Source organism: Vombatus ursinus, unplaced genomic scaffold (assembly GCF_900497805.2).
Source record: "Vombatus ursinus unplaced genomic scaffold, bare-nosed wombat genome assembly UNPS02014773.1, whole genome shotgun sequence".
Taxonomy (NCBI): Eukaryota; Metazoa; Chordata; class Mammalia; order Diprotodontia; family Vombatidae; genus Vombatus; species Vombatus ursinus.
The window spans coordinates 42956966-42983557 of record NW_020954551.1 but is presented as its reverse complement, the minus strand read 5'-3'; the positions used below and the strand labels follow the sequence as shown (position 1 = coordinate 42983557).

The 26592-nt window shown below is 38.7% G+C and overlaps 1 protein-coding gene and 1 pseudogene across 1 annotated transcript in view; one reads left to right on the top strand and one right to left on the bottom strand.

Annotated features, from left to right (window-relative positions):
- EEFSEC (eukaryotic elongation factor, selenocysteine-tRNA specific) overlaps nucleotides 1-26592 on the bottom strand; it is a 243410-nt gene that overhangs the window by 150523 nt on the left and 66295 nt on the right. The window lies entirely within an intron of this gene.
- LOC114044546 lies at nucleotides 4851-6795 on the top strand (annotated as a pseudogene).

The following is a 26592-nucleotide window of genomic DNA, read 5'->3' as shown; positions in this document are numbered from 1 at the left end:
GCAATAAAAGAGGTGTTTTAGGAATCTGGAAGAAGTAGACCAGACATACTAAAGTCTTCCCTACTATACACAAAACACACAGATATACAGACCCTTCTGATTTGAAAACAATGCCCCCGTAACTTGTACTTCTTCATAGAGAGCTTGGAAAGAAAGAGTTTTAATACAAGTCAGAACAAATATCTGTACCACTACCTACAGAAGATGAAGGCTAGGTACTAAAATCATGCTACCCTTTCAACTGCCATGCACAAGGTAGCAGGCCGGCAGGGGGAGCAGAAAAGAAAGGATACTTCTCTAAGTGTGGGACAGACTTACACAATGAGGCAAGAAGCCAAGTACTGTTTTAACCTGTACCAAAGAAGATGGAATCCTTTATAAACATTCCAAGCTGATGACACTGAAGTTTCTCTACTTGCGTAAGACTATTAGAAAGTAAAAGACAAGGGAATTCTATGAAGGGTTCTTCATTTTGCCTAAGTAGTAATGGTCCCAGGAGAAACTAATAAAGAAACTCAAATTTCTTACCTACAGTTAAATGATCTTCAATAATTCATTAAGAAAGAAAACTGATTTGGGAATTTCTAAGATGCTTCAGTATAAAAACAGAGAAAGAAATACCTTGATTTTAAGAACAGTCATTGTTCTACCTATGGACAAGAGTATGGAGTTACAAAAATTAATAGAGGTTTTCCAATATCACAAAGGCAGAGGAGAAACTATAACCAAATCTATATGAAATAAAAGACATCCAGTGCTTGTACACATGACAGCATTATGAATATCTAACTAAAGAGCAACTGCTCTGAATATGTGTGAGCAAGGAAAAAATCAAAGAGGTCATCAAGAAAAATACAATGTAAAAGCATCCATTTGTCAATTCTAGAGTCGTTCATGAATTTCTATGAGTTGTTAGATCAACTTTGGAAGATGGAAAGGGGCAAAGAGAAGGGTAGCTGAAAAGAAGCACCCATTTCACTTTCTGAAAACACGGATTAGCAGAGACATGATCCTTCCCAGATTATAAACTCTTGGAGCTGGAACCAATCTTTGAAATCAATCTAGTCAAACCCTCACTCTAAAACAGAGGGGTCAAACACGAGGATGTGGCCTGCAGCGCTCCTGAGTACCACCTGAACTAGATTAAAATGTAATTGGGAAATATGTAACAAAATAAATAAAAATACAATAAAACAAAATATTACATTTTAAAACCAAGTCAGTATGCAGCCCACAGAGATCTTCACGTTTAGTAGACCTGATTTCTATTTGAGTTTGACACCACTGCTCTAAAAGACTGGCAATCTGGCCTCTGCTTGAGAACCTTAATGACATGAACTACTAAGGAAATAAAAGAAAAATCAATCAAGAAACCAGGGAAGAAAATGAGAATTATGTTTCCAAAAGAGTAACAAGAGAAACAAGAAACAAAACCAACAGATAGCTCAAGTGATAACCAAGAAAAAAATAAACCCTGGACAAAATAGTCGCAAAGAAGTTATTAAATGACAGCCAAAGAGGCTGCAATAGAAAAACAAAAGGAAAACATGCAGGTGGCGCAATCTAGAAGCAGGAGCTTGGAATCAAGAAGACCTGAGTTCCAATCCTGCCTCAGACCCCATCTAAGCATCTGTAAGTCGCTTCACTGCTCTCAGCTCTGTTTCCTCATCTGCAAAAATCAGAGGATTGAACAACAGGGTCTCTAAGGTCCCTTCCAGCTCTAAACCAATGGTTCTAAAATTTTACAAAATTCCTTGTTGCCACATCCACAACACTCACAACTCTGAGCAACGAGGCTTGCATGTATGCAGAAGGAGACTTCAGCACGCCTCAGTGGGCATGCCCTCGGAGAAAAGGATCCCTAAGCGCAAGACGGGAAGCAATAAGCAGATGACCAACGGGCAGCTGATGATGGAAGACTCACACTCAGGAGACAGAAGAGTAGGGACCAGATAGCTCTGGCAATCCTGAGTACAGCACCGACAACGGAACCCACAGGAAATGACGAGATCATTGGTGTTGAGAAGACTGTCTGGGGACAGCCACCCAGGTACGCCCACAGTCAGCAGGTGAGACACAGATGATGATGCAGTAAAGGAGACTAAGAATCAGCTCCCCCTCCCCCTCCTATTACAATAAAAAGAGTGATAAATCTCAAAGTCACTCAAGATTGGACCCCTTCCATTTCCCCCACATCTGGTCACCAAGTCTTGTCATTTTGCTCTTTTTTAAAATTAAATTTTCTTTTTCATTGTGAACTTAGTTTATCAGCAAACAAAAATATTTCAATATACATAGAACAAGAAGACTATATGATAAACTGTGAACTGTTACATAAAAGTTTTTTAAAAAAATAAACATTAAATTAGAGAGTAACAAAATTATTATTTGTATCTTTCTTCATTTTTTGTTTTTTTCTGTGCATTAGAAATATTTTATTGATACTTTTTTGAATATCTGTCACTACCAACTACCCTATCCTGCCAAACAGAAGCCCTGTTGTTGTTCAGTCATTTCAGTAGTGTCCAACTCTTCGTTATTCCATTTGGCATTTTCTTGGCAAAGGTACTGGAGTGGTCTGCCATTTCCTTCTCATTATTACAGATGAAGAAACTGAGGTAAACAGGGTTAAGTGATGTGTCCAAGGTCACACAGCTAGTATCTGAGGACAGATTTTACTTCAGGCCCTGCACTCTATCCACTAGGCCACCTGAGGCCCTAATAGAAGTTCTGCCTTGTAACAAATACATACAGTCAAGCAAAACAAGTCAACACTCAACTCTTCTTTCATAGTCAACAACAAACATTTTGTTAGGTTCTTTTTATGCAAAAGGTACAGTGCTAGGTGCAAGGTAAATAAAAACAAACAAAATTAGGATAGTCCCCCACTTCAAGGAAAGAGGCAAGACACGAACACAAATAAGGATGATGAAAAGTAGGATGTTATAAGGGGAAAAAAAGTCTTTTAATAAAGTTGGGGGGGGCAAAGATTTCATCAGATCGGAAGATCTAAGGAAGGTTTCACAGAGTAGGGGCCATAAGTTTAACGATCATCTCTATGCAGATAACTTTCAAATCTGCATACCCTGCCTTCATTTCTCTTCTGAGCTCCAGTCCTATATCACCTGTTGTATGCTGGATATCTCCACATGGATGACCTAGAAGCATTTAAAACTCAACTATTGCAAAATACAACTCATTATCTTCCTTTCTGCCCTTCTCTCTTCCTAATTTCCCATTTCTTTTGAAGACACAAGTATCCTTTGAGGCACTCAAGTTTGCAACCTCCAATCATCCTTTCAGTGAAAAGTGAAATACTTTGAAGATTGTCACCTTTATCACAAATATCTTTTATATATACTTGGTCTTGTTCAGCTATTCTTCCCATTTTTGTATTGTTTATTGTTTTTCCCCCTTCTTTAAGTGGCACAATGGGGACTGAGATATTAGGGCCCAAATATGGTGGTCCCATTCTCGTCAATTATAAAACAGTCAAAAAGAATCATTAAGTGCTTACTATATCTAAGCACTAATGATACAAAGGCAAAAATAGCCCCTGCCCCATCCAGAAGCCTACATTCTAATTAGGAAAATAGCTTGTTACAAAAATGTTCAGTTTTTCATCTGTTTGCTATCTTCCAAGTGTAATCTTTAAATATTCTTGGGATAATCTGGCATTATTGGGTCTCATTTCACTCTTTCTATAGGTTTATTTTTCTCCTTCTCTTTCAAAAATCTTTATTGTTTTATGAGGTGATACTGCTTATAACTTTATACTATTTTTCTGAATAAGATTACGTAGCTGAATTTATATTCTAAATTCGTACTGCCACTGGCTGCCATGTCTCTCAACCTGGCAAGAAGGCCAAGTGTTTGCAGGCTGAGTCTAATTCTGAGTTTCTTTAAACTTCTCCCTATTATAGTTGATTTATATTGATTAAATTTCTGTAGGAAATAGCGATAGTCTCTATCAATGTCTATTTCTTGTCCCATTTCCCACAGTTAATAGCTTTTTTGAATAGTCAGTCTAGAGCTATTGTAGTTTCACGATTATCTTTTTCTCTCTTTAGCTTTTCTTCTGATTTTGTGTTGATTCTGACTTTGTCTTTAATAAGCTGATGGTCTCATTATATAAAACATACAAGCATGCCTTGGACATATTGAGAGTTTGGGTCTAGACCATTACAGTAAAGTGAATATTGCAATAAAGAAAGTCATACAAATTTTTTTGTTTCCCAGTACATATAAAAGTTATGTTTATACTATATTGCAGTCTACTAAATGTGTAATAGCATTATGTCTTTAAAAAACAATGCACATACCTTAATGAAAAAATATTTTATTGCTAAAAAATGTTAACCATCATCTGAGCCTTCAGTGAGATTGATTGATTCTTCCTTTCATTTGAACATAAAGGCCACTGTAGGGTTATTAATTGGCCTGATTTCAATACTGAGAGGGAATAGGGAGGCCTCAGTAAAGGGAGAGAGAATGGGAAAGGCGGGTAAGTAGAGCAGTCAGAACATACACAATTGTTGATTGTTTATCATTTTATATGGGCACAATTTAGTGAAGCCCCAAAACAATTACAATAGTAACATCAAAGATCACTAATCACAAACTACCATAACAGATATAAGAATATTGAAAAGGTTTGAAATATTGCAGGAATTACCAAAATGTGACACAGAAAAACGATATGAGCACATGCTATTAGAAAAATGGCACCAACAGACTTGCTCAACACAGGGTTGCCACAAACTTCTAATTTGAAAAAATTAAAGCATCTGCTATTCAGTGCAGCAATAGCCCTTCTTGCTCCACAGGGGTCCTCTGGTGCCCCAGCAACCATGTCATAGGGACCCATAGTTGGCACTGATCTTGGCACCACTTATTCCTGTGTGGAAGTCTTCCAACATGGGAAAGTGGAGATCATTGCTAATGACCAAGGAAACAGGACCACCCCAAACTATGTCACCTTTACTGACACAGAACATTTAATTGTCAATGCTACAAAGAAGCAAGTTTCAATGAACCCCACCAACACAGTTTTTAATGTCAAACGTCTGTTTGGTTACAGATTTGATGATGCAGTTATACAGTCAGACATGAAGCACTGGCCTTTCATAGTGGCAAATGATGCAGTCAGGGCGCAGGCCTAAAGTCCACGTGGAGTACAAAGAGGTGATCAAAAGTTTCTATCCAGAAGTAGTCTTTTCTATGGTCTTGACTAAGATGAAAGAAATTGTTGAAACTTACCTTGGGAAGACCAAAACAAATGCTGTTGTCACCAAACCAGTCTATTTCAACAATTCCCAACATCAGGCAACCAAAGATGCTGGAACCATCATTGATCTCAATGTGCTCCGAATTATCAATGAGCCAACTGCTGCTGCTATTGCTTATGGCTTGGATAAAAAGGTTGGTGCTGAGAGAAATGTGTTGTTCTCTGACATTGGAGGTGGTACTTTTAATGTCTCCATTAATACCCTTGAAGATGGCATCTTTGAGGTCAAGTTCACAGCTGGAGACACCCACTTGGATGGGAAGGACTTTGACAACCACATGGTGAACCACTGCACTGCCTAATTCAAGCAAGAGCACAAGAAGGACATTAGTGAGAAAAAGAGGTCTGTCCACCATCTGTGTTCTGCTTTTGAACATGCAAAGTGCACCCTCTCTTTCAGTACCCAGACCAGTATTGAGACTGACTCCCTCTATGAAGGTATCGATTTCTGTACCTCTATCACCCAGGCCCATTTTGAAGAGCTGAATGCTGACCTCCTCTATGGCACACTGGGCCCTGTGGAAAAGGCCCTAAGAGATGTCAAGCTAGATAAACCACCGATTTATGACAGTGTCCTGGTGCGTGGTTCCACTCAAATCACCCAAATTCAGAAGCTTCTGCAAGACCTCTTCAATGGCAAGGAGCTCAACAAGATTATCAATCTTGGTGAGACTGTTGCCTGTGGTGCAGCTGTCCAGGCTGCCATCTTGTCTAGAGATAAATCTGAGAATATACAGGGCTTGTTGCTGTTAGATATGACTCCACTTTACCTTGGAATTGAAACTACTGAAGGAGTTCTGACGGTTCTGATCATACACAATACCACCATCCCCACCAGGCGGATGCAGACCTTTACCACCTACTGGACAACCAGTTTGGTGTGTTTACTGAGGTTTATGAAGGTGAGAGAGCAATAACAAAGGATAACAACCTGGTTGGCAAGGTTGAGCTCACAGGAATCCTTCTTGCCCCCAGGGGTGCTCTTCAGATTGAAGTAATGATTGACAGTGATGTAAACAGCACCTCAATGTTTCTGCTGTGGATAAGAGCACAGGCAAGGAAAACAAGATCATCATCACCAATGACAAAGGTAATATGAGCAAAGAAGACATTGACTGTATGATCTAGGAGGCCAAGAAATACAAGGCTGAGGAAGAGAAACAGAAAGACAAGGGAACTTCCAAGAATTCTCTTGAATTTTATACTTTCAACATAAAGGCTAACATAGAGAAAGAAAGACTGCAAGGCAAAACTGGCGAAGAAGACAAGCAGAAGATCCTTGACAAATGTAATGAAATAGTCAGCTGGCTGGATAAGGACCAGACCACTGAGAATGAAGAATGTGAGCATCAGCACAAAGAACTGGAGATAAATTGAAACCCCATCATTACCAAGCTGTACCAGAGGCAGGGGGCATGCCAGGAGTTATGTCTGGTGGGTTCCCAGGGGGTGGAGCAGCCCCATCCGGAGGTACTTCTTCTGAACCTACCATTGAAGAGGTCGACTAAACACACCAGAAGAAAGAGCATGCCACATAGCTTTCCAAAAATTGAAGGACTCAAATTTGAAGCCAAGGCAGAAGCAATTTAAAAAATAACATTTAAGATACTATGTAAATGTAGGCATTCTGAATACTTGAATGTGTGCAGAGAGTAAAGCAAACAACACTGCACTTCATCAGTATCAGTGGAAACAAGCTCCAATTGGATACATGATCTAGATATAAAAAGTTATATCATCAAGAAATCTGAGGATCAAGGGAAAAATTACCTTTCAGATGTATGGATGGGGAAGAATTCTAGACCAAAGTGTTAGAAAGGATCACAAGAGACAAAATGGACAATTTTGATCACATAAAATTTAAAAAGTTATGCATAATTCTTATTCTGGAGAATAAAATCTATTTAAAATCGGCACAAAACAAAACACCCTATAATATCTGCAAAGCACAATCTAACAAAGTGCAATATGACAAGGTATGCCTGTACAGACAGCTGATTTAAAAAATGATTCCTATCAGGTGACCAGTCATTACCAATAGAAGATTATTCTGGAAGCTTTTTGAATGATCCAGGTCAGATATAATGAGACAGATAGGATGCTATTTTAATAATTTATGTAAGAGGTAATAAGCCCCTGAACTAGGATAAGAAAGAGTAGAAAGGATCTACCGTTGAGCTAGAGTTGGCAAGTAGTTGAATGCAGGGAGTAATTGAGGGGGAACTATCAAACAGGACTCCAAGATTTCAACTCATGATAATTAGGAATATGGCGGCACCATCAACAGAAAGAGGGAAGCTGATAAATTCAGTTTGGGACATGCTTAATTTGAACATGGAGAAAAAAGTCCAACACTCAAATGACTGGAAATTTGTCACAGAAATTCAAAGGAAAGATCAGGAAGGACAAGATATTATCTATACATGAGATAATTTGAAGGATACAAAAGGAGTGAGCAAAATCACCAAGAAAGAGGGTAGAAAAAGAAGAAATCAAAGACAATTTAGAATGACATTCCCACTAGAGGGCAGAAAAAGAAAGATTAATAAGCAAAAGAGTCGAAGAAAGAGTGGTCAGATATGTAGAAGGAGAACTAGAAGAGATAAGTAACATAACAACCAATGGGAGGAGAGTATATAAAGCGGAAGGAGGTCCATACACCAAGGGACTAAGAAAAGACCTCTGGAAAGGGCAATGAAGATATCACTAGTCCAAGTTGTATTTATACCAAGACTTCAGAGTTGGTTCCAATATTAGGAAAACTACAAACATAAAAGACTGTATTATTAACAAAAACAACAAAAATCATGTGATATCAATAGAAAAAGAAAAAGGTTTTGACAAAATACAAAAACCATTTGTTAAAAAAAACACAAAACAGTGAAAAACACATGACATAAAGAGCTTTCCTTAATACAGTAAATAATATCTATTTAAAACCAAGAGCCAGCATTGTATGTAATAGGGATAAACTGGAGGACTTTTTAGTATGATCAGGAATAAAGCAAGGATGCTCTTCATAACCACTATTGTTTAATATAGCTGTAAAAATGCTAGCTATGGAAATAAGCAAGAAAAAGAAAATGAGATAATAAGCACAAAGATTTGTACAGATGTGGTAGTTTAGAAGGCATTAGAGTCAACTAAAAATTAATTGAAATAACTTTAAATAACTTGTAGTATTAGAAAAGCACAACAATTTAAAATAAATTCACTTAAGTCATCATTATTTCTATATATTATCAACAAAACCCAGCAGGAAAAGCGAGAAAGAGAAACTCCAATTAAGATAACCACAGAATATATGAAATACCTGGGTATCTAGCTACCAAAATACACAAAAACTACATGAGTACAACTACAAAACACTTCACAGAAATATAGGCAGACCTAAATAATTGAAGAAATATTCATTGCTCATGAGGAGGCCAACCCAACATAATAAAAATGTAATACTACCTAAATTAATTTACTTATCTAAGGCCATACCAAACTACCAAAAAAAATCACTTAATAAACACAGAAAAAATTAAAATAAAACTGATCTGGAGTTTAAAAGGTCAAGAATCTCAAGGGAAATGATGAAAAAAAAACGTGGAAATGAAGCCAAAGCAATAATCATCAAAAATGACAAAGTAGTGGTTAAAAAATAGAAAAGTTAATCGGGAGAACAGGGTTGGTACATAACATACAGAAGAAAATGTACCTAATAGCCTAGTGTTTGATAAATGCAAGGGCTCTAAGCTACTGGGTTAAGGACTTGCCATTCAACAAAAACTGCTGGGAAAACTTGAAAGCAATCTGGCAAAAATTAAGTTTAGACCAGGAGTTCTTAACCTGGGGCCACGAATGTGAGTGTTGTGTTTTGTTTTTTTAAACTATGTTAAGTGTATTTCATTCATTGGTAATTGGTTTCCTTTGTAATCTTAAGCACTTTATTTTATGCATTTAAAAAGATAATTCTGAAAAGTCCAAAGGTTTTACCAGGCTGCTAATGGGGTCCATGACACACACAAAAAAGGTTAAGAATCCCTGGTTTGGACCAATACATATCATCATATACCAAAACAAGTTCCAGTTGGATACATGATCTAGATATAAAAAAATCACATCATCAAGGAAACTGAGGATCAATGGGAAAAATTACCTTTCAGATCTATGGCTAGGGGAAGAATTCTGGAGCAAAGAGACAGGATCACAGGAGACAAAACGGACAATTTTGATTACATAAAATTTAAAAGGTTATGCACAAACAAAGCAAATGCAGCCAAGATCAAAAGGAGAATAGTTAACAGGGAAAAAAATATTTGCAGCACCTTTCTCTGATGAAGGTCTCATTCCTAAGATAAGTAAGGAACCAATTCAAATTTATAAGAATAAAAGTCATTCTCTACTTCATAAATGGTCAAAGGATATGAACAGGCAGTTCTGAAAGAAAAAAATCCAAGATTTCAATAACCATATAAAACATGTTCCAAATTACTAATAATTAGAGAAATGCAGATTATAGCAACCTTGAGGGTCCATCTCAGACCCATCAGACTGGCAAAGTTAACAAAAAAGGAAAATGACAAATATTGCAATGACTGCAGAAAAAGAAGCATATTAATGTACTCTCAGTAAAGCTGTGAATTGGTCCAGGCATTACGTAAAGCAATTTGGAACTATGCCTCAAAAGTCACTAAATTGTGCATACCTTTTAGACCCAGAAATATGGTTATTACCTCAAAGGGATCAAAGGAAGAAGAGAAGGATTCACATATACAAAAATATTTATTGCTGCTCTTTTGTGGTAGTAAAGAATAGGGAACAAAGGGGGAGCTCATCATTTGGGAATGGCTGAATAAATTATGGTATATGAATGTAACTATTGTTAGAAGGTCAGTCAATAAACATTTAGTAAGCACCTACTACATGCCAGACATCTAAGTGCTAGGGATACAAAGAAAGACAAAAGACAATCCCTATCTCAAGAAGCTCATAGTCCAATGGGATAGACAACATGCAAATAACTGTGCACATACAAGCTCTCTTTCTCTCTCCGTGTGTGTGTATATATATATATATATATAATGTATATATGTATATGTGTGTGTGTGTATATATATATGTAACTGGAGATAATCAACACAGGGAAGGCTCTAGAATTAAGTGGGAATGGGAAATACTTCTTGTAGAAGATGGGATTTTAAGGAAGCCAGGGAAGCTGAGAGGGAGAAAATTCGAGGGATGAGAGATGATGAAAGAGGTTTCAGAGAAATCTAGGAATATTTCTATGAACTGATGCAGGGAGAAGTAAACAGAACCAGAAGAATTTGTACATTAACAATAACATTAGAAAAACTTAAGAACTCTGATCAGTGCAATGACCACTCATGACTCCAGAAGAGTGAATGCACTCTACCTCCTGACACAGAGGTGAAGGACCCAAGATGAAGAATTAATTATATATACATTTTTTAACACAGCCATTGTAGAAACCGGTTTTGCTTGACTATGCATACTACTACAAGTGTTTTGTTTTGTTTTGTTTTTTTCTTCTCCCTCACCCACAATTTGAGGGTAGGGAAAAGGGAGATTGGAAAGGAGAAAAAAAAATGCTTGTTAAATTTTTTTTAAAAAGTTAAAATGTTATAAGAGAGCTCATTGGTGTCCCTGGAAAGAACAAGTCCAGTAAACTTGTGGAGATGTGAGCCAGATGTGTAAGTGGTAAAGACATGGAGGTAATAAATGTTAAACTCCTCTTGCAAGAAGTATAGCAGAAGTCTGAGGAGATAGCAGTGTCCAGGAAAGGTTCTTTTAGGATAGGGAGGACGTGGGCATATCTTCAGGCAGTGAGAAAGATGATGTGACAGTGCAGGGGACATACAGAAGGGAAGTGGTCACTGATGGAGAGAGAAAGGATCAAGTGAACACGTAGAAAGGTTAGCTTACACAGTGAGAAGGATGAGCACTTGGAAGAGACAATGAATGCACCAAGAGATTTTTTTAGGGGAGTTAGGGCACTCATGACAGATGAGTTCAAACTTTTCAATAACATAGGAGGCATGGTCACCTACCAAGATGGACAGAGATTGAAACTGGGGACCTGAAGAAACAAATGGCTTAGAGCAGCCCCTGTGGCAAAAGTGATTGGAAGACAGAAACTGTACTAGACTCACTTGGGTGCATGTCACATTCTTCTACAGAAAGAAGCTTAAGGGCAGAGATGGTTTCATTTGGGTCTTTGTGTCCCCAGGGCCTTGCACATAAATGTATGTTGAAGAATGCTGAATCTGGAGTCAAGGGACCTGGATTCAAATCCCAGCTTTCCCATTTATTGCCTGTGTGACCTTGGACAAGGCATTCAGTCTCTCTGAGGCAGACAGACTAGCTGACCTCAAAGGCAGGCCCCTCCTGCCCTGGGCCCTGCTGAGGTTAGTTAATGTCTTTCAATTCTGTCCTTTCTATACTATGACACTGCCCTCCCCATCCACCCTACTCCAGGCTTTCACAGGTCTTTTATCTGTATCACTGATCTCAATTCCTAATTGGCTTTTCTTCACTCTCCACAACATAAGCCACCCTGCATTCTGCCAGATGAGTTTTCTTAAAATTACTCTTTGCCTACAACACACAGAAACTTCTGTTGGCTTCCCAATGCCTCCAGGATAAAGTCTGAAATTCAATGTAAAAGTACTGAAGGTTTCAGGTGTCTCACACAGATACCTAATATATGTGAACTGAAGGGAATGCACATCAATTGGGGAATGGCTGAACAAATTGTGGTATATGAATGCAATAGAATACTATTGTGTCATAAGAAATGATGAGCGGGCAGACTTCAGAAAAACCTGGAAAGATTTACATGAACTGATGCTGAGTGAAGTGAGTAGAACCAGGAGAACACCGTACATAGTAACAGCAACATTGTGTGATGACCAACTACGACAGACTTAGTTCTTCTCAGCAACACAACGATCCAAGATAATTCCAAAAAACTCATCATGGAAAATGCTATCCATATCCAGAGAAAGAAGTGATGGAGTCTGAATGCAGATCAAAGCATACTATTTTTATTTTCTTTGGATTTTTTCATGGTTTTTTCCTTTTGTTCTGTTTCTTCTCTCACATGACTAATGTGAAAATATGTTTAACATGACTGCACATGTAGAATCTGTATCAGATTGCTTGCTGTCTTGGGAAGGGGGGAGGGGAGTTGAGGGAGAAAAATTTGGATCTCAAAATCTTATAAAAAATGAATGCTGAAAACTATCTTTACATGTAATTGGAAAAATAAAATACTATTTATATAAAAATGTATATTGAATGTTTTGAATTACAGTAAATACCAGATGAGTATTTTTCAGAGATACTGTAGAAGCAATTCATGATCCAGGTAAGTAAGCTGATCTAGATTACTCTTTGAGGTTTCAACTCTAAGATTCTATTATTTCTCAGTCTCTGATGCCACATTCAAGATTCTCCACAATCTGGTTCCTGTTTACCTCTTAATCTTATCTCTTCATTGAACTTCAATGAACTCTTCATTCCAGCCAAGATGGACTTCTTGTCACTCTCAAACACACAAGCACATCCCCATCTCTGTCCCTCTGCACCAACCACTCCCCTGGAAAGTTCCTTGCAATTAGGAATTGTTTCACTTATTGTATCACCAGCACGTAGCCCAGTGCCTAGCACACAGCTGGTGCTTGCTGATTAACTTTTGCCCTTGTTTAAGTCCTGTCCTTCCTTCAAACAATGAAAAAACAGGCACTAATTAAGTGCTTGCTATGTGTTCAGTGAAAAAGCAAAAATGGCCCCTCAAGGAGCTTACATTCTAATGGGGAGACAACATACGTAAATCAGTACACATAAGATAAATATAGAGTAGATGGAAGGTACCCTAGGAGGGGAAGTCATTAGTAGCTAGGAGGGCAAGGAAAGGCATAGTTCAAGTATTCCTCCATGAAGCTTGCCTCACCAACACTAATAAATCTTTCTTTATGGTAATGATCATGACACTTCAATTAGAAAACTTTATCTTTTAAGACCAACAGAGGAAACATGAAGTCATCCTTCTATCAACATAAGCAGAAACAGTTAGACTCTTACAACAGTAGTGTGCCCATGAGGGGGCTTTCTCAATCAAAGGACATAAGAAACATATAGAAAGTTCAAAAGATGACTACAGAATTTCTTTAAGGCCTATGAGAAAAGGTTTACATTACTTGAAACCTAGTGAAGAAAAAAATGTGGAAAGAAATCTTACTAAGAATATTCAAATACAATAAAGTATGTTATACAAAGGTTGGTGACCAGTTGTTCTCTGAGGAAATAAGAGGAAATCAATTTAAACTGAAGCATGAGGGATTTGAGTTAGATACATAAGAAAATTTCCTGAAACTAAAGACTGTTAAATATTTTAAAGGATTACTAGAAGATACAAAATCTCCTCTGGAGGTCTTCAAAAACTGGATGATTTAATGATGTTTTACCTGGGGGCATGGGAATGGACTAGATGAAAATCTCTCTTTAGCCCTTCCATATTTATGATTTTTTTCAGGAGAAAAGGACAGTGGGGGGGGGGGGGGGCAGGTAAACTAACCCATTGTGTTTCAAGCAAAAATCAACAAGGATGGTTTTCCAAGATCCTCTAACATCAAATGAGTTGAGTAGGAGATTCATTGCCCATTTCTCCTTTCTGGATGGAGGCAGACACACAGGTTGTGTATGGCCACAGATCTCTGAACTTAACCCAGTATTCTGACTGCTGCTTTAAGCTACTGTGTCATATTCTATCTATGGTAATCTTTTTAGCTGAGTTTGCACAACAGTACAACTCCTGTTCGCAAGCACTGAATAGAAGCAGAAAATGGAATTTGAAATGTAGAAATGAAATAATTGTGGGCCATAAGCTATAATTTGATTTCATGCTTTACAAGGAAATGAAAGAGGACTTCCTTAAAATGTACTTTTTTGCTTGCTCACGCGCTCTCTTTCTCCCTCCCCCTCCACATTTTTTTTTTTTTTACCATCTTAGGATTTCCTCTAGCACAGAAGAGAAAATAGGATTGTGGAAAATATTCAGTTCTCAAGTGTCGCTGCCACTCAGGGGCAAAGCTCTGTTTTAATGTGCACTTCCCATTCTGGGGAAGAGGAAATTCTTCAATTAATAAACCGGGTGTACTGAGGCCAGTTTTTAAGGCTTAATCAATTTCATCTGCACTGAGGATAAAAAGACTGACTATTCTACTTTTTTTTCCCTTTTCCTTCTTTAAAAAAAATAATAAAATGAATGTTTTATTTTAAATTCTTTGAGGTTCGTATCTCCTGTTTCAGGAAATATTGTCTATTTCATGCCGTGAGTATGAAAACTTTCCCCCTTTTTTTGTTAAGAACTTTATTCAAGAATAACTAAGTTATTCTCTGCTCTCATATACTGTAACAGCCTGGGAGATGACACAAATTATAAAGGATTTTGGCAGACACCTTGAGAGATGTGGAGGGAAGAGAAATCATTTGCCAAATATGGCCTCACTCAAAATTCTTTTTAAAAAAATTAAGAGGTAGAAATGGGAATGTGACTCACAGGGGAAAACACTGTGTAGACTGCTATTCCCCAAATTTCCCAAACTTGAGGCAATCAATACTCAACAAGACAAATTTAACCAAATGAAGGAACCTGCCCCTGGCACTGTCCCTACTTTCTCCTTTTCAGTTAGATGACTGCTTCAGTTTTAAGGTAGAGGTAGCAGAGCTCTCTTTTGGCTGAGGAGACACATATTTAAATTTTAATGACATACCATTTCCAGGTGCTGTCACGAAAAACACAAAAACACAGTCACATGAAAAATGAAAACTGTTATCCCAGCATCCAAGAAGACTGGAGAGTAACACAAAGTTCAGATCTCTTTGCTACCTGGCCACATCCCATTCTAAACAGGCATAGGCATGCTGGGGACTGCTTGCCGGTTGTAGGTTGAGGAGAACTGGGAGGAGCTCCCTAAGGATCGCAGACCCTGTTACTGCTCTTGCAAGAATGGGTTCGTAGACCTTCTCTCAAGGTCAACTCTAGAGCCATTTCTTCCATGAAGTCTTCCCTGATCTCCCCAATTTTCTCAGAGCATTCTGACCCTCTCCTTTCTGTTTTTCCATATTCTAACTTGTACTGCAGTTATTTGCATATGTCTTATCTGCTCCATTACCCTGTAAGGTTCTTGAGAGAATGAATTCTGTTTTACATCATTTTTGTATCTCCAGCACCTACTACAGTAACTTACAAATATCAGGCATCTGTTATATGCCTGTTGAATTAAATTATTTTTAAAAAGATATACAAATACATATTATATATGTTGTATGTATGACCATAAGTTACAGAGAAGGTATTGACCTACACTGGGGGAGTTTCCATTCCAAGATAAGTCCAGTCACTATCTTCTATTATATGTGTGTGTGTGTGTGTACATGTGTGTACGTATACACATATGCATGTATACATATAAAGATATATGTGTATGTATGTATCCATATATGTGAACTTCAATACTTCAAGTATATCACTGGTGTGGATATCTCTCCACCAAAGCATATGGTGACTTTTTTTTTTTTTTAATTTAGGAGGTACTCTTCAAGAATTGCTGTGGACAAAAAAAATCATTACACTGCAGCCAACTTAATAACCTGGCAAGGCTGCTCCTTGGGCAACTGACAAGTACACGTTCACTACGCTCAGATGCAAAGCCTCCCCAACTTAAAAGACCTGCCACAGCACCAATGACAAGAACTGAGAATTATCTCCTTGCCAAGCTGAAGCATCATAGTAGACCCTTAGTGGAGAAGATCTATAGAATTCTTTTGCGGTAAATCTGCAATCTCCTTATGATGAAATATTAGGAGGCCTCACTGGGAGAGTAAAAACAGTGCTGTGTGTTACAAAATGAAAACTTTTGGATGGAATCCTACAAGAAGTTTTATGATCAGTAGGTTGACTTAACAGTTCTGACCATGGGCTGAAACAGGGGTGGGGAACCTGAAGCCTCGAAGCTACATATGGCCCTCTAGATCCTTGGGTGCAGTCTTCTGACTGAGTCCAAGTTTTACAAAACAAATCCTTTTATTAAGGGGATTTGTTCTGTGAAATTTGGATTCATTCTAAAGGCCACACTTGAGGTCCTAGAGGGCCACATGTGGCCTCAAGGCTGCAGGTTCCCCACCTCAATTAGAGTATTGTCAAGAGCAGTACAGCAATAAGGAACCCTTAGTCCCATTTTACTCTTTCCTGGTCAGACCATATTATTCTACTCTTGATTCAGTTTAAGACTCCATCCACTTTATTGGAAGCCATTATCTCAGTACTGAGTCATGTTGAAACACGCCCCAAAATCTCCAGCTTATTTTCAGATGAAATGAAATCAAGCAGACCTCTCCCATATTCTGCTTCTGCAGTTGATTTCTTTTAAGCCAAAGGTAAGTCTTAAACATTTATCCTTATTTAATTTGTCTTCTTATTCAACACAGCCCAATGCTTGAACCCACCAAAATCTTCTGAATCCTCACTCTCGTTTCCAGTGTATAAGCTATTCACATCCAGCTTTGTGTCATCTGACTCGAACCCAGGTCTGCTGATTCTAAATCTACAGCTCTTTCCACTACACCATGATGTTTATTTGAAGCTCTTGAGAAATAACCTGCTCAGCACTGGGAACATTTTTGTCAAGAAGCTCACTTGAACCAAGAGTTGTAGTTTATTTTCTAATCTACACGACTTCCTGTCCAAATTCAAAATTGTGGGTAGCGAAGGAAAGGGAAGGGAATAAGCATTTATATAACACCTACTATGTACCAGGCACTGCTCTAAGTGCTTTACAAGTATTATTTCATTTAATCTTCATAACAACTCTATAAGTAGGTGCTGTTATTATCCCCATTTTACAGCTGAGATACTGCGGCAAATGCAAATAGAAGTTAAATGACTTACACAGCTAGTAGGTGTCTGAGGTCAGATCTAAACTCAGGTCTTTTGGACTCCAGGGTCACTGTATCACCTTGCTACCAACCTTTTGTAACCCGCCTTTTCCATTCAATGGGAAAGCTACCCAATATGACTTGTCTTGTGGTATCAATCACATTGCCAGTATCATAGCTGTTGAGAAGATGGTCTAAACAAGAAATCAAAAGGTGGCTTCTGGGTTGTCACTCTCTAAAAGAATTCTACAAGAATAACGAGTGTACATTACAGTTGCTATTTTAAAAATGTCTACGACAGCATACCTCCTCTCCTAAATCCGAGGTTATAATGCCTCATTTTGTAGAGAAATTAATACCTTAAATGCCTTAGGTGCATAGAGAACCTTACACTTTATTTCATTTGATTCTTATAACAGTCCTGTGAGGGAGGCAAGGTAGATATGATTATTCTGATTTAAAAAAAATTTTTAAATGGAGTCTCAGAGGTTAAGTGCCAGCACTAGTGCTATGAAATCTAAGGTCACCTAACCTCTATGGCCATTAAGTGTCAAATTAGGAATATGACAAAAGTCTTCTAAAACCTACAAAAATGTCATAAGGTTTTGTTTTTTGTTTTAGTAGTTGGTCCAAATATCTCTGTTGCAACCAAAGATGAGCAATATATTCTCCTCTAGATACCGAGAATCCAATAACTGAAATTGGGTTTACCAGACTCTTCAGATGCCGACTGGTTTAGTAGCTGATTTGCTCAATATTTTGTACGCTAAAATCCCTATATAATAATGTGGCAAGGTCAATTGTACAAACAGTCTTTGTATAGCACTAAATCAGACTTAATCAGAATGAAATGTGGGAGAGAGAGCTTCTACCACCAATGACAACACTACAATATTTCGATTCTGCAAGGAAAGAGCTGACACTGCTGACGAGGACTGTAACATGACCTAGCAGTGTTAGGTCTGTTACAGAAAGACTTTTCACTGAAGAGAAAGGAACAAGGAGGGCATTTAGGATTAACTCCTGTTCTAAAGTTCTCCAAGGGGCAAGGGGCTGGGGCGGGTGAGGTGAAGGCTCTACAAGCTGACTTTACGTTCATCAAGTTGAAATGGTACCATTAAATGAAAAATTCTAAATTTGCTGGCTCGAATAAAGTAGATCAAGAAACTATTCACTGGAGAAGTGGTAAAAGAAAAAAAAACAAAGAGAAAAATCCACCATCAAAAAGTAAGTAAAATCAGCAGAATTCCTTCATGAAAAGGATGGAATTAGCATATGGAATCAGCTGCCAAGTAACGCCATTGAAGCAAGTAATGTAAATGAGTTCAAGATACAATTAGACATTTTTCTGGAAGGAGACAGAGAAGGATTGAAGAAGGCATTGTAGGTCACATTTCAGCATGGAACAGCAGGAAAGAATTTCACTGTGGAGTGGCCTGGAGAACCACCACATCCTGTGATCACCAAGCATCCTAATGGAGCAACAAGATGCAATCGAGAGACATGGATGGAGGCCCTCAGGAAAGAGAGGCCAGGGGAAAACTCTTGAACTTGTGTTTTCCTCTTTACCTTTTGTTACCAAAAACTCTTCATATCTTTAAAGGCGGTATTTAAGGTACTAAATAAATTCTTGTTAAAGGGCACTAACAAGGAAAAAGCATGAAAAAGCCCCTACTGAAACGGGACTTAAAGAGACTCTGAAGCATAGAGAATGTTTGGGGAAGGGTGCCGTGAAATTAAACAAAAACCTCTGTAGTAAGCAGGGATGAACTGACCAGAGGCACCAAGACATCATGGAAAGACAAGTCAATACGGTTGTTACAAATCTCCCAAAGAGCCAAACATATCTGGTCCACCCAAGAAATAACCCTACCACTACCACCACTCTCCAACCCTGCTGCCATTACCCATGTGATCAGGTCCCTTCCAACCCAAATGATTCTGATTTCTCCCTTTATATGGTTCAGGGTTTGGTCTAAGACTTGTCAAGCTCATTTACTTCTGCTCCCCAGAAACATTCCCTTCAAGGTGAAATGTTTATTCCAAGTCTACCAAACAGCACCACAAATATTTCCTTTGTGTTCTCAACACTCACTGGAGATGCATTATGGCCATGCTCACCAGTTTCTGACCTGGCCTTCCATCTACCAAGGCTCTGTCCTACTACTGAATGTCCCTGATGATAAACATAAGCAGTTTCCTATTATCTACCACTAGTAGCGGCTATAATCTTGTGCAAGTCATTTAATTCTTTAGGATGACAAGATGTAGTGGAAGGCATGCTGGCATTTAGAATAAAAAAATGAGGATTTGCATGCCTACACTTTCTAGCCTCTCTTCTCTTCCTCATCTGAACCCTTGATGAGCCAATTCAACTCAACACTATCCTTTTCTCTAGAGTCCCCTTTCCCCTTTATCCCTTCACTGATCTTGCCCTGGCCAGTCTCAGCCTTGGATTGATCCCACCATTAACTGCCTTTACTCCTATTCATGCGTAATTGAATGAAGTGGAGAAAAGTCACCAAATAGCGCTTCCTCGGTCCCCTACAAATTTATGTTACGCAATCTCAATTGGGACCTCATTGCTGCAATGCAATCCTTTTACACTTCCCTACTCGATTACCATCCCACTCTTTTCATCCCATCTTAAACCTTCCATTGTTCTCCCAGCCCCTACTCTTTGAGCAGATAATCTTGCCTCTTATTTCACAGGAAAATGTGGCCTTTCTCCAAGAACTCCATATTCACCACTTCCTCCTCCTCTTCTCACATCACCCAGATATGATGTGATTCTTCCATTATTTCTACCATACCTGACTCACATGAAGAGATGGCCCTTCTTCTCACCTAGCTAAATTCCTCTACTTGCACAAGTGAACCTATTCCATCCAAGCTTCTACAACAGACTATACACCCTCTTATCCCCATTCTCTCACATATCTCCAGTCTCTCCTTTTCTCATAGCTGCTTCCTTACTGCCTACAAAGATACCCACATCTCCCCCATCCTTTAAAAATCTTCACTTGATCCACCCACTTGAACCAATTACCATCCTGGATCTCTCTTTCTCTCACGGTTAAACTCCCGAAGGCCATCTACCATCAGTGTCTTCACTTCCTTTCCTCTCACTCTCCTCTCAACTCTCTGTAGCCTGGCTTCTGACCTGACTTCAATTATTTAATTGAAACTACTCTCTCCAAAGTTACCAGTGATTCCATAATCACCCAATTGAATAGCCTTTTCTCACTCCTCGCCCTTCTTGGTCTCTCTTTGACACTATCAATCAACCTCTTTTCCTTGCTACTCTCTTCTCTCTAGGTTTTCATGACACTGCTCTCTCCTGGTTCCCCTCCAACTTCCTCGACCATTTCTCAATCTTTTTTGCTGGATCTTTATCCAGGTCATGCACCCTAACTGTGAGTATCCTCAAGGTTGAGCCCTCTTCACTTTGACCTCTAAACTATTTCTCTTAGTGATTCACCTGTTCCCAGGGATTGAATTATTATCGCTTATCTAGCCATTTTCAGATCTATTTATCTAGCCCTAACCTCTCTCCTGACCTCCAGTCTTGTATCTCCAAGCCTCCAAGCACAACCAGCAAAATTTCCATTTCTTATCATATTTGACAATTTGACTGAGAGTAGAGATTATTTCTTCTTTCACCCTGGTATATCCCTAGCAGCTAGAATAGCATCTTTGCATACAGTAGGCCTTTAAAAGAAATTAAATCAATTGTTAAATTAGGCCAAAAATTGAACAGTTCTAGTTCTCTCTGTAAGAGCATGACTGAAACAGCTTAAGCAACAAGTATATCCTGTACATTTACATTTACCAGCCTCTGGTCCAGATGTTCCCTTCCTTTTATTCACATTATTTTTGAGGAATTCCACAGCATTTTGTCTTTCTTAAATGTTACATTATCATAACTGCACACAATAAGCTTCCAATTATTCAATTTATTTTAGAGATGAGATGATTTACAAGGGCAATAATCCACAGTATCCCAAAAGAGCAACTATTATCACTGAAAAAAAAATTAGAAGTTATTAGGATAGCTTATATTTGTAAAAGAGAACGAAACATTTTCCCCAGTAGAAATGTATTTCCTGATTGCACGATGCTATTACTAGAATCACCATTATGGGCTGGCCCCATAGACCACTTGATTAGGTAATTATTTTACTTTTAATAAAATAGCTGATACAACTATTCATGTTTTGCTCTTTCATAACTATGATATTGTTAGCTTTGTTTTATTTTGCTGTCTATAATTATTTGATTTTGTATTATGTGTATGCATCTATTATTAGGATGTGCATATACTTTGTTTTTCATGTAATTCAGGCATATGGTCATTAAGGCAGTTGTTGAAGCAAAAATAAATAAATTAAGTAGCTGATATGTATGTAGTACTTTATGTTTTAGAAAGTAACATTTGTATATATACACATGTATATGTGTGTGTACATATGTATACACACACAGAGCTAACTGAAAGTCACAATCATGTGAGATGACTAATTCAAGGAGTAGCAATGATTTATATTATCTAAGGATTTTCAGCCACTCGGGACCTTAGAGATTATCTAGTCTGAGTCCCTCATTCCAGAAATGGGGGAACTATATTCCAAAATCACATGGTTAGAAAGTGATGGTGCTAAAACCTGAGTGTGGAGTCTTCTACTCCAAACACAGTGTTGGTTCCACTATTCCAATGTCCCTTTCTTCCCCAGTGTTGTGCATGTCTACTATCAGGCATTTTCAGGATATTTTATTTTACTGCTGTTGGCAGCAGGTGGTACAGTGGATAGAGCGCTGGGTCTAGAGTTACAAAACCCTGAGTTCAAATGTGACCTGAGACACTCGCTGTATGACCCTGGGCAAGTCACTTAATCGCTGTCTGCCTCAGTTTCTTCAACTGTAAAATGGGGGTGATAATAGCACCAACCTCCCAGGTTGTTGTGAGAAAAAGTGTTTAGTATAGTACCTTTAGAAGTAAGTGCTTAATCAAATGTTTGTTTCATTCCTCCAATCCTTAACATTAACTAGTAGTCTCAACTACATCCTCTTTCTTACTCCTAAGGATACAGTGAAGAAACGGATGCTAAGTGAAAATAGGAGTCAGCAGTAAGGATGGAAACAGAATCACTGGAACTGTTCTCATGATATTAACCTTCCTGAAAATGATTTCATTTCCCATGTAAGATTTGTCCGACAAACCACACACATATACATACATACATACATACATACACATACATTCTCCTACTAGACATCTGCTCATATGAACCTGTTTTATTCATAATGCAGAAACCACACATGGCTCATCAAAGAAAACCAACAATGACCATTTACTGGGTGCTGAGTACAAGCAACATACTGAGTTATGCCCAGAGGTGTAAGGCCCTGGTCTCAGCCTCTAGGGAGTTTCTATTTGTAGTAAGAACCCCTTCATAAACACATGAAAATGCTTACCAATTCAAGGTGGAAACAACAGTACAATACAATAATAAAAGAGATGCTAAAAGATGGCAGCCAGTGGTCAAAGGGCATGTAAATGGTTGAGATAAATACTGCCAGAGGTATTGACAGGAGAAAGAGGTCCCTTCAGGGTAGAAAGGCCTTTGAAAGAAGGAAGTAATGGAGATGAGCACCATTTGCCTAGGTGGAAAAGAAGGTAAGACATGGGGGTGTGGGGAGAATGGATGGACAAAATCATACGTAACAATGGCATGCTGGGAAAAGTTGTAAAGGTGGGAAAGTACCAAGTGTGCCCAGGGTTCAATGTAGCCATTTGGGTCAGCAAGATCACAGGGAGCAGCGAGATGGGGCAGGACAGGGTTGACCCTGGTAGAAAAAACTCCATAGCTCAGCACCTGCTCAGCAATTTCTACTCTAAAAGAACAAGCGCTTGAAGCCCTGAGAGGATCATGCTGCCCAGGGTCATGTGGCCATGATATGTCAGGTGCAAGGCCTCCAGGTCTTTGTGGTCCCAAGATCTTCTCTCTTCCACCACACCATGCTACCTCACCATAAAAGGTAGTAGTGAGAGATAAAGCTGGAAAGCTTGGCTGGGGACAGATTTTGACCTTGAATGCCAGGGCAAAACATTTCAGACCACCTTGCAAGCAACAGGAAGCCACTGAAGGTTTCTGACCACGGGAATGACATAACGGGGCTGTATTTAGGAACTCTGACCTGTCAATGGTACTAAGGCTGTAAGGCAGAAGGGAGAATTCCAAGGTAGATACACTAGCCTGGAGAACTTCCTGTATTTGAGTTTCTACGTACCATAGTCACCAAAAACTTCTTTTGTTTAATTACCAAGGTTTTCCCAACATATTTTGAAAAGTTCGGGAGGGAAGGAACAGTAATCCACCATGAAAACAGGTACATTCTTTTATAGAATGACACTAAGCAAACCAGAGAACATTTTCTTGAATCTCAAAAATGAGGTTCAGGAAAGACACCCCAGTGAATGATCAGCAAGTTCAGAGTAACAAATTCAACTAAAGGATTAAGAAAAAGCTCCCCTCACCAAAAAAGAGGGGGGATTAAAATGGCTCAAAGAGCCTTCTTTTTAGGGGAAAGGCAATGCTTTTGGACCTTAGGCTCATCCATTTGTTAAGAGCAACTAAAACAAAACCGTTTCAAGTTGCAGCTGGTGTCTGAGTGAGTTTTATCAAGCACTTCAGAGCAGCAGAACTGATTTTTTCTTTTCTGGAAACAACAAGGGATATCAAAAAAAAAAAAAAAGGAAGAAAGCTTAGTGTACAGTTACTAGTTGTTTCCGGAATAATTCCTGCAATCTATATCTGTGTCAGGGTCAGAGAAAACTGAAGATGTATGCATACACACTGATTTTTTGCATTCCAGTTATTCAAATCAAAATAGTCCAATCCCTTTGAGAACATTCCTCTGTTTTTCTCAACTCCCTCTAGGAAAGTTAACAGGAATGCTATGTAAGAATAGAAACACTTAACCACTTTCTTTCTTTTTCTCTCATTCTCCTTATAGCCTGCTTGCCCTGCTAGGGACTGAAGTGGTATGCTCACCAACATTCTCCCAGAGGCCCCAAGCACTAGCGGGCTGGCTCTGTACTCAGAAGGCCTGGACTGAAATCCCACTTCGGCTCCTCCCTATCTGTGTCATCTTGAGCAAAATGTTAAATCTCTCTGGTCATCATTTTCATCCTCTATAAAACAAAGGGGTTGGACGAGATCATCTGTAAGGTCTTTTCCCCTAAATCTATGATTCTTTGATATTAGTTACTAGTAAGGTCATAAGTTTATTTGCATTCAAAGCTGCACATACTCAAAGATGCTAAAAACAACTGTGCAGTCTGCTCTTAGGCAACTGCTCCAATTTATAACTTCTACCATGAAAGTGATCATTCCTTGATCTTTCCTTCTTTACTCATTCTCACTAACCATAAGGAAACTTGAACCCCTTCCATGCCCTATACCAGAAGCCTACAGAGGAAGGAGAAATAGAGGCAAGAGAGAAATATAGGGACACTGTAGGCCACTGACCGTCAAAAAGGATCCTCTAGTCTCAGGTCCACCAGTACTGCGTGAACCAAATCATCAGCACCATAATCATTAAAAGTGACCCTTCACTGCCATGTATGTCCTGGCTGACCTATTTATTAAAGGCAAAGATGCTCCAGTTAGTGGGTTTGTCAAACCAGGGGTCATCAAACTGTGATTCCATTGTTGCACTTCCAGGACTAAGATAAGACAAAGGGATAAAGAAAAAATGGCAGGATTCCTGGGTTCCCCCAAAATATAAAAGACCAATCAAATATAAAAAGGTAGGATCTTGTCAAATGCCTTCAGTCTAGCTCCTAGTCCCTCAAGTGCTAAGTGCTGACAGTACAAATACTTTCTGCTGCTAGTCAAAAGCACTCCGTAAGTACACATTAATATTCTGAACAAAAGCATAAAAAGTTCTATACTTTTTGGTCAATTTGTCAATCTACAGTCATTTTAAAAGTGCTTAGTACATTCTGAGCATCGTGCCAAGTACTGAGAACCCAAAGAAAGGTAAGCAGTTCCTACCCTCAGGAGTCTGTAATCTAACTGGGCAGACAGGAAACAACCCACTACCTGAACACAAGATGAACTAGAAACACTCTCAGAGGGAAGGTACCATCTTGAAGAAACCCAGGGAAGCCGGCAGATGGAGATGAGGAGAAAGCAGGCCATTCAGGCATGAGATGGCCAGTGAAAGAACCCCAGACCTGAGAGATGTAATGGAATATACTACAGGAACAGCAAGGAGGCTAGGGTTGATGAAATACAGAAGGGGGATAAAAAGTGTAAGAAGACTAGAAAGGTTAAAGGGACCAGGTTGTGAGGAGCGTGAAAAGTCACACAGATGATTTTATATTGATCTTAGAAGTAACTGGGAGCCACTGAAATTTACTGCATAGCGGAGTAACATGGCCAGACTTGTGCTGTTCCTATAGTCCTACTTGTGAAGTGGAACTACTCTCTGTGGCTGAACTAGATCATTTTTAAGCTTCTCAAAAAACCTCAATACTTGTCAAAAGCTACGACAATTAATTCCATAGTACGGCCTAATTGCTCTTTAAATCAGGGGTTCTTAACCTGGGTCCATGAATTCTTTTTTAATCTTTTGATAAATTTATTTCAATATAATTTGTTTCCTTTGTAAAACTATGTATTTTATTCTGTACGTTTAAAAACATTATTTGGAGGAGTCCATAGCCTTCATTAGATTGCAAAGAGGGTCCATGATACAATAAAATTTAAGAATCCCTGGATTTGAAATGAAATTTGGTCATAATGAAGGACTGCAAGGAACAGATTCCCAGGAGCTGAAGAGAGATGACATCCAGTCTTTCTGTCTCTCTCAAGCAGGAACAGAAGCCAAAAGTTCTCAAAGTGTCTTTGGGTGACCTCTGGGGGTCCCTAAGACCTTTTCTGGAGGTCCATAAGGTCAAAACTATCTTCATATTTCATAATATTAAGACATTTTAATTTTGAATATGGCAAATACAGATAGATGTAACCCACATGAACAAAAACTCTTTGGGGAGGGCCTCCATAATTTTTAAGACTGTAAAGGAAACCGGAGACCAAATAGTCTGGAATAAGCAAATGTAGAATCTTTTCCACTGCCTTGCTCAGTACTCATCCTCCTTGACCTCTCTGTAGCTTGTGACACACCTGGCCATTCCTCTACTTCCTCAACACTTACTCTTTCCTCTTCTGTGATGCTTCTCTTTCCTGCATTTATGTTACTGAATTGAACTTGATAGCATATGTATATCTTCAATATCTCCCACACAAACACCTCTCCTTTTCCAAACTCTTTGGTCTCCCTGAGAA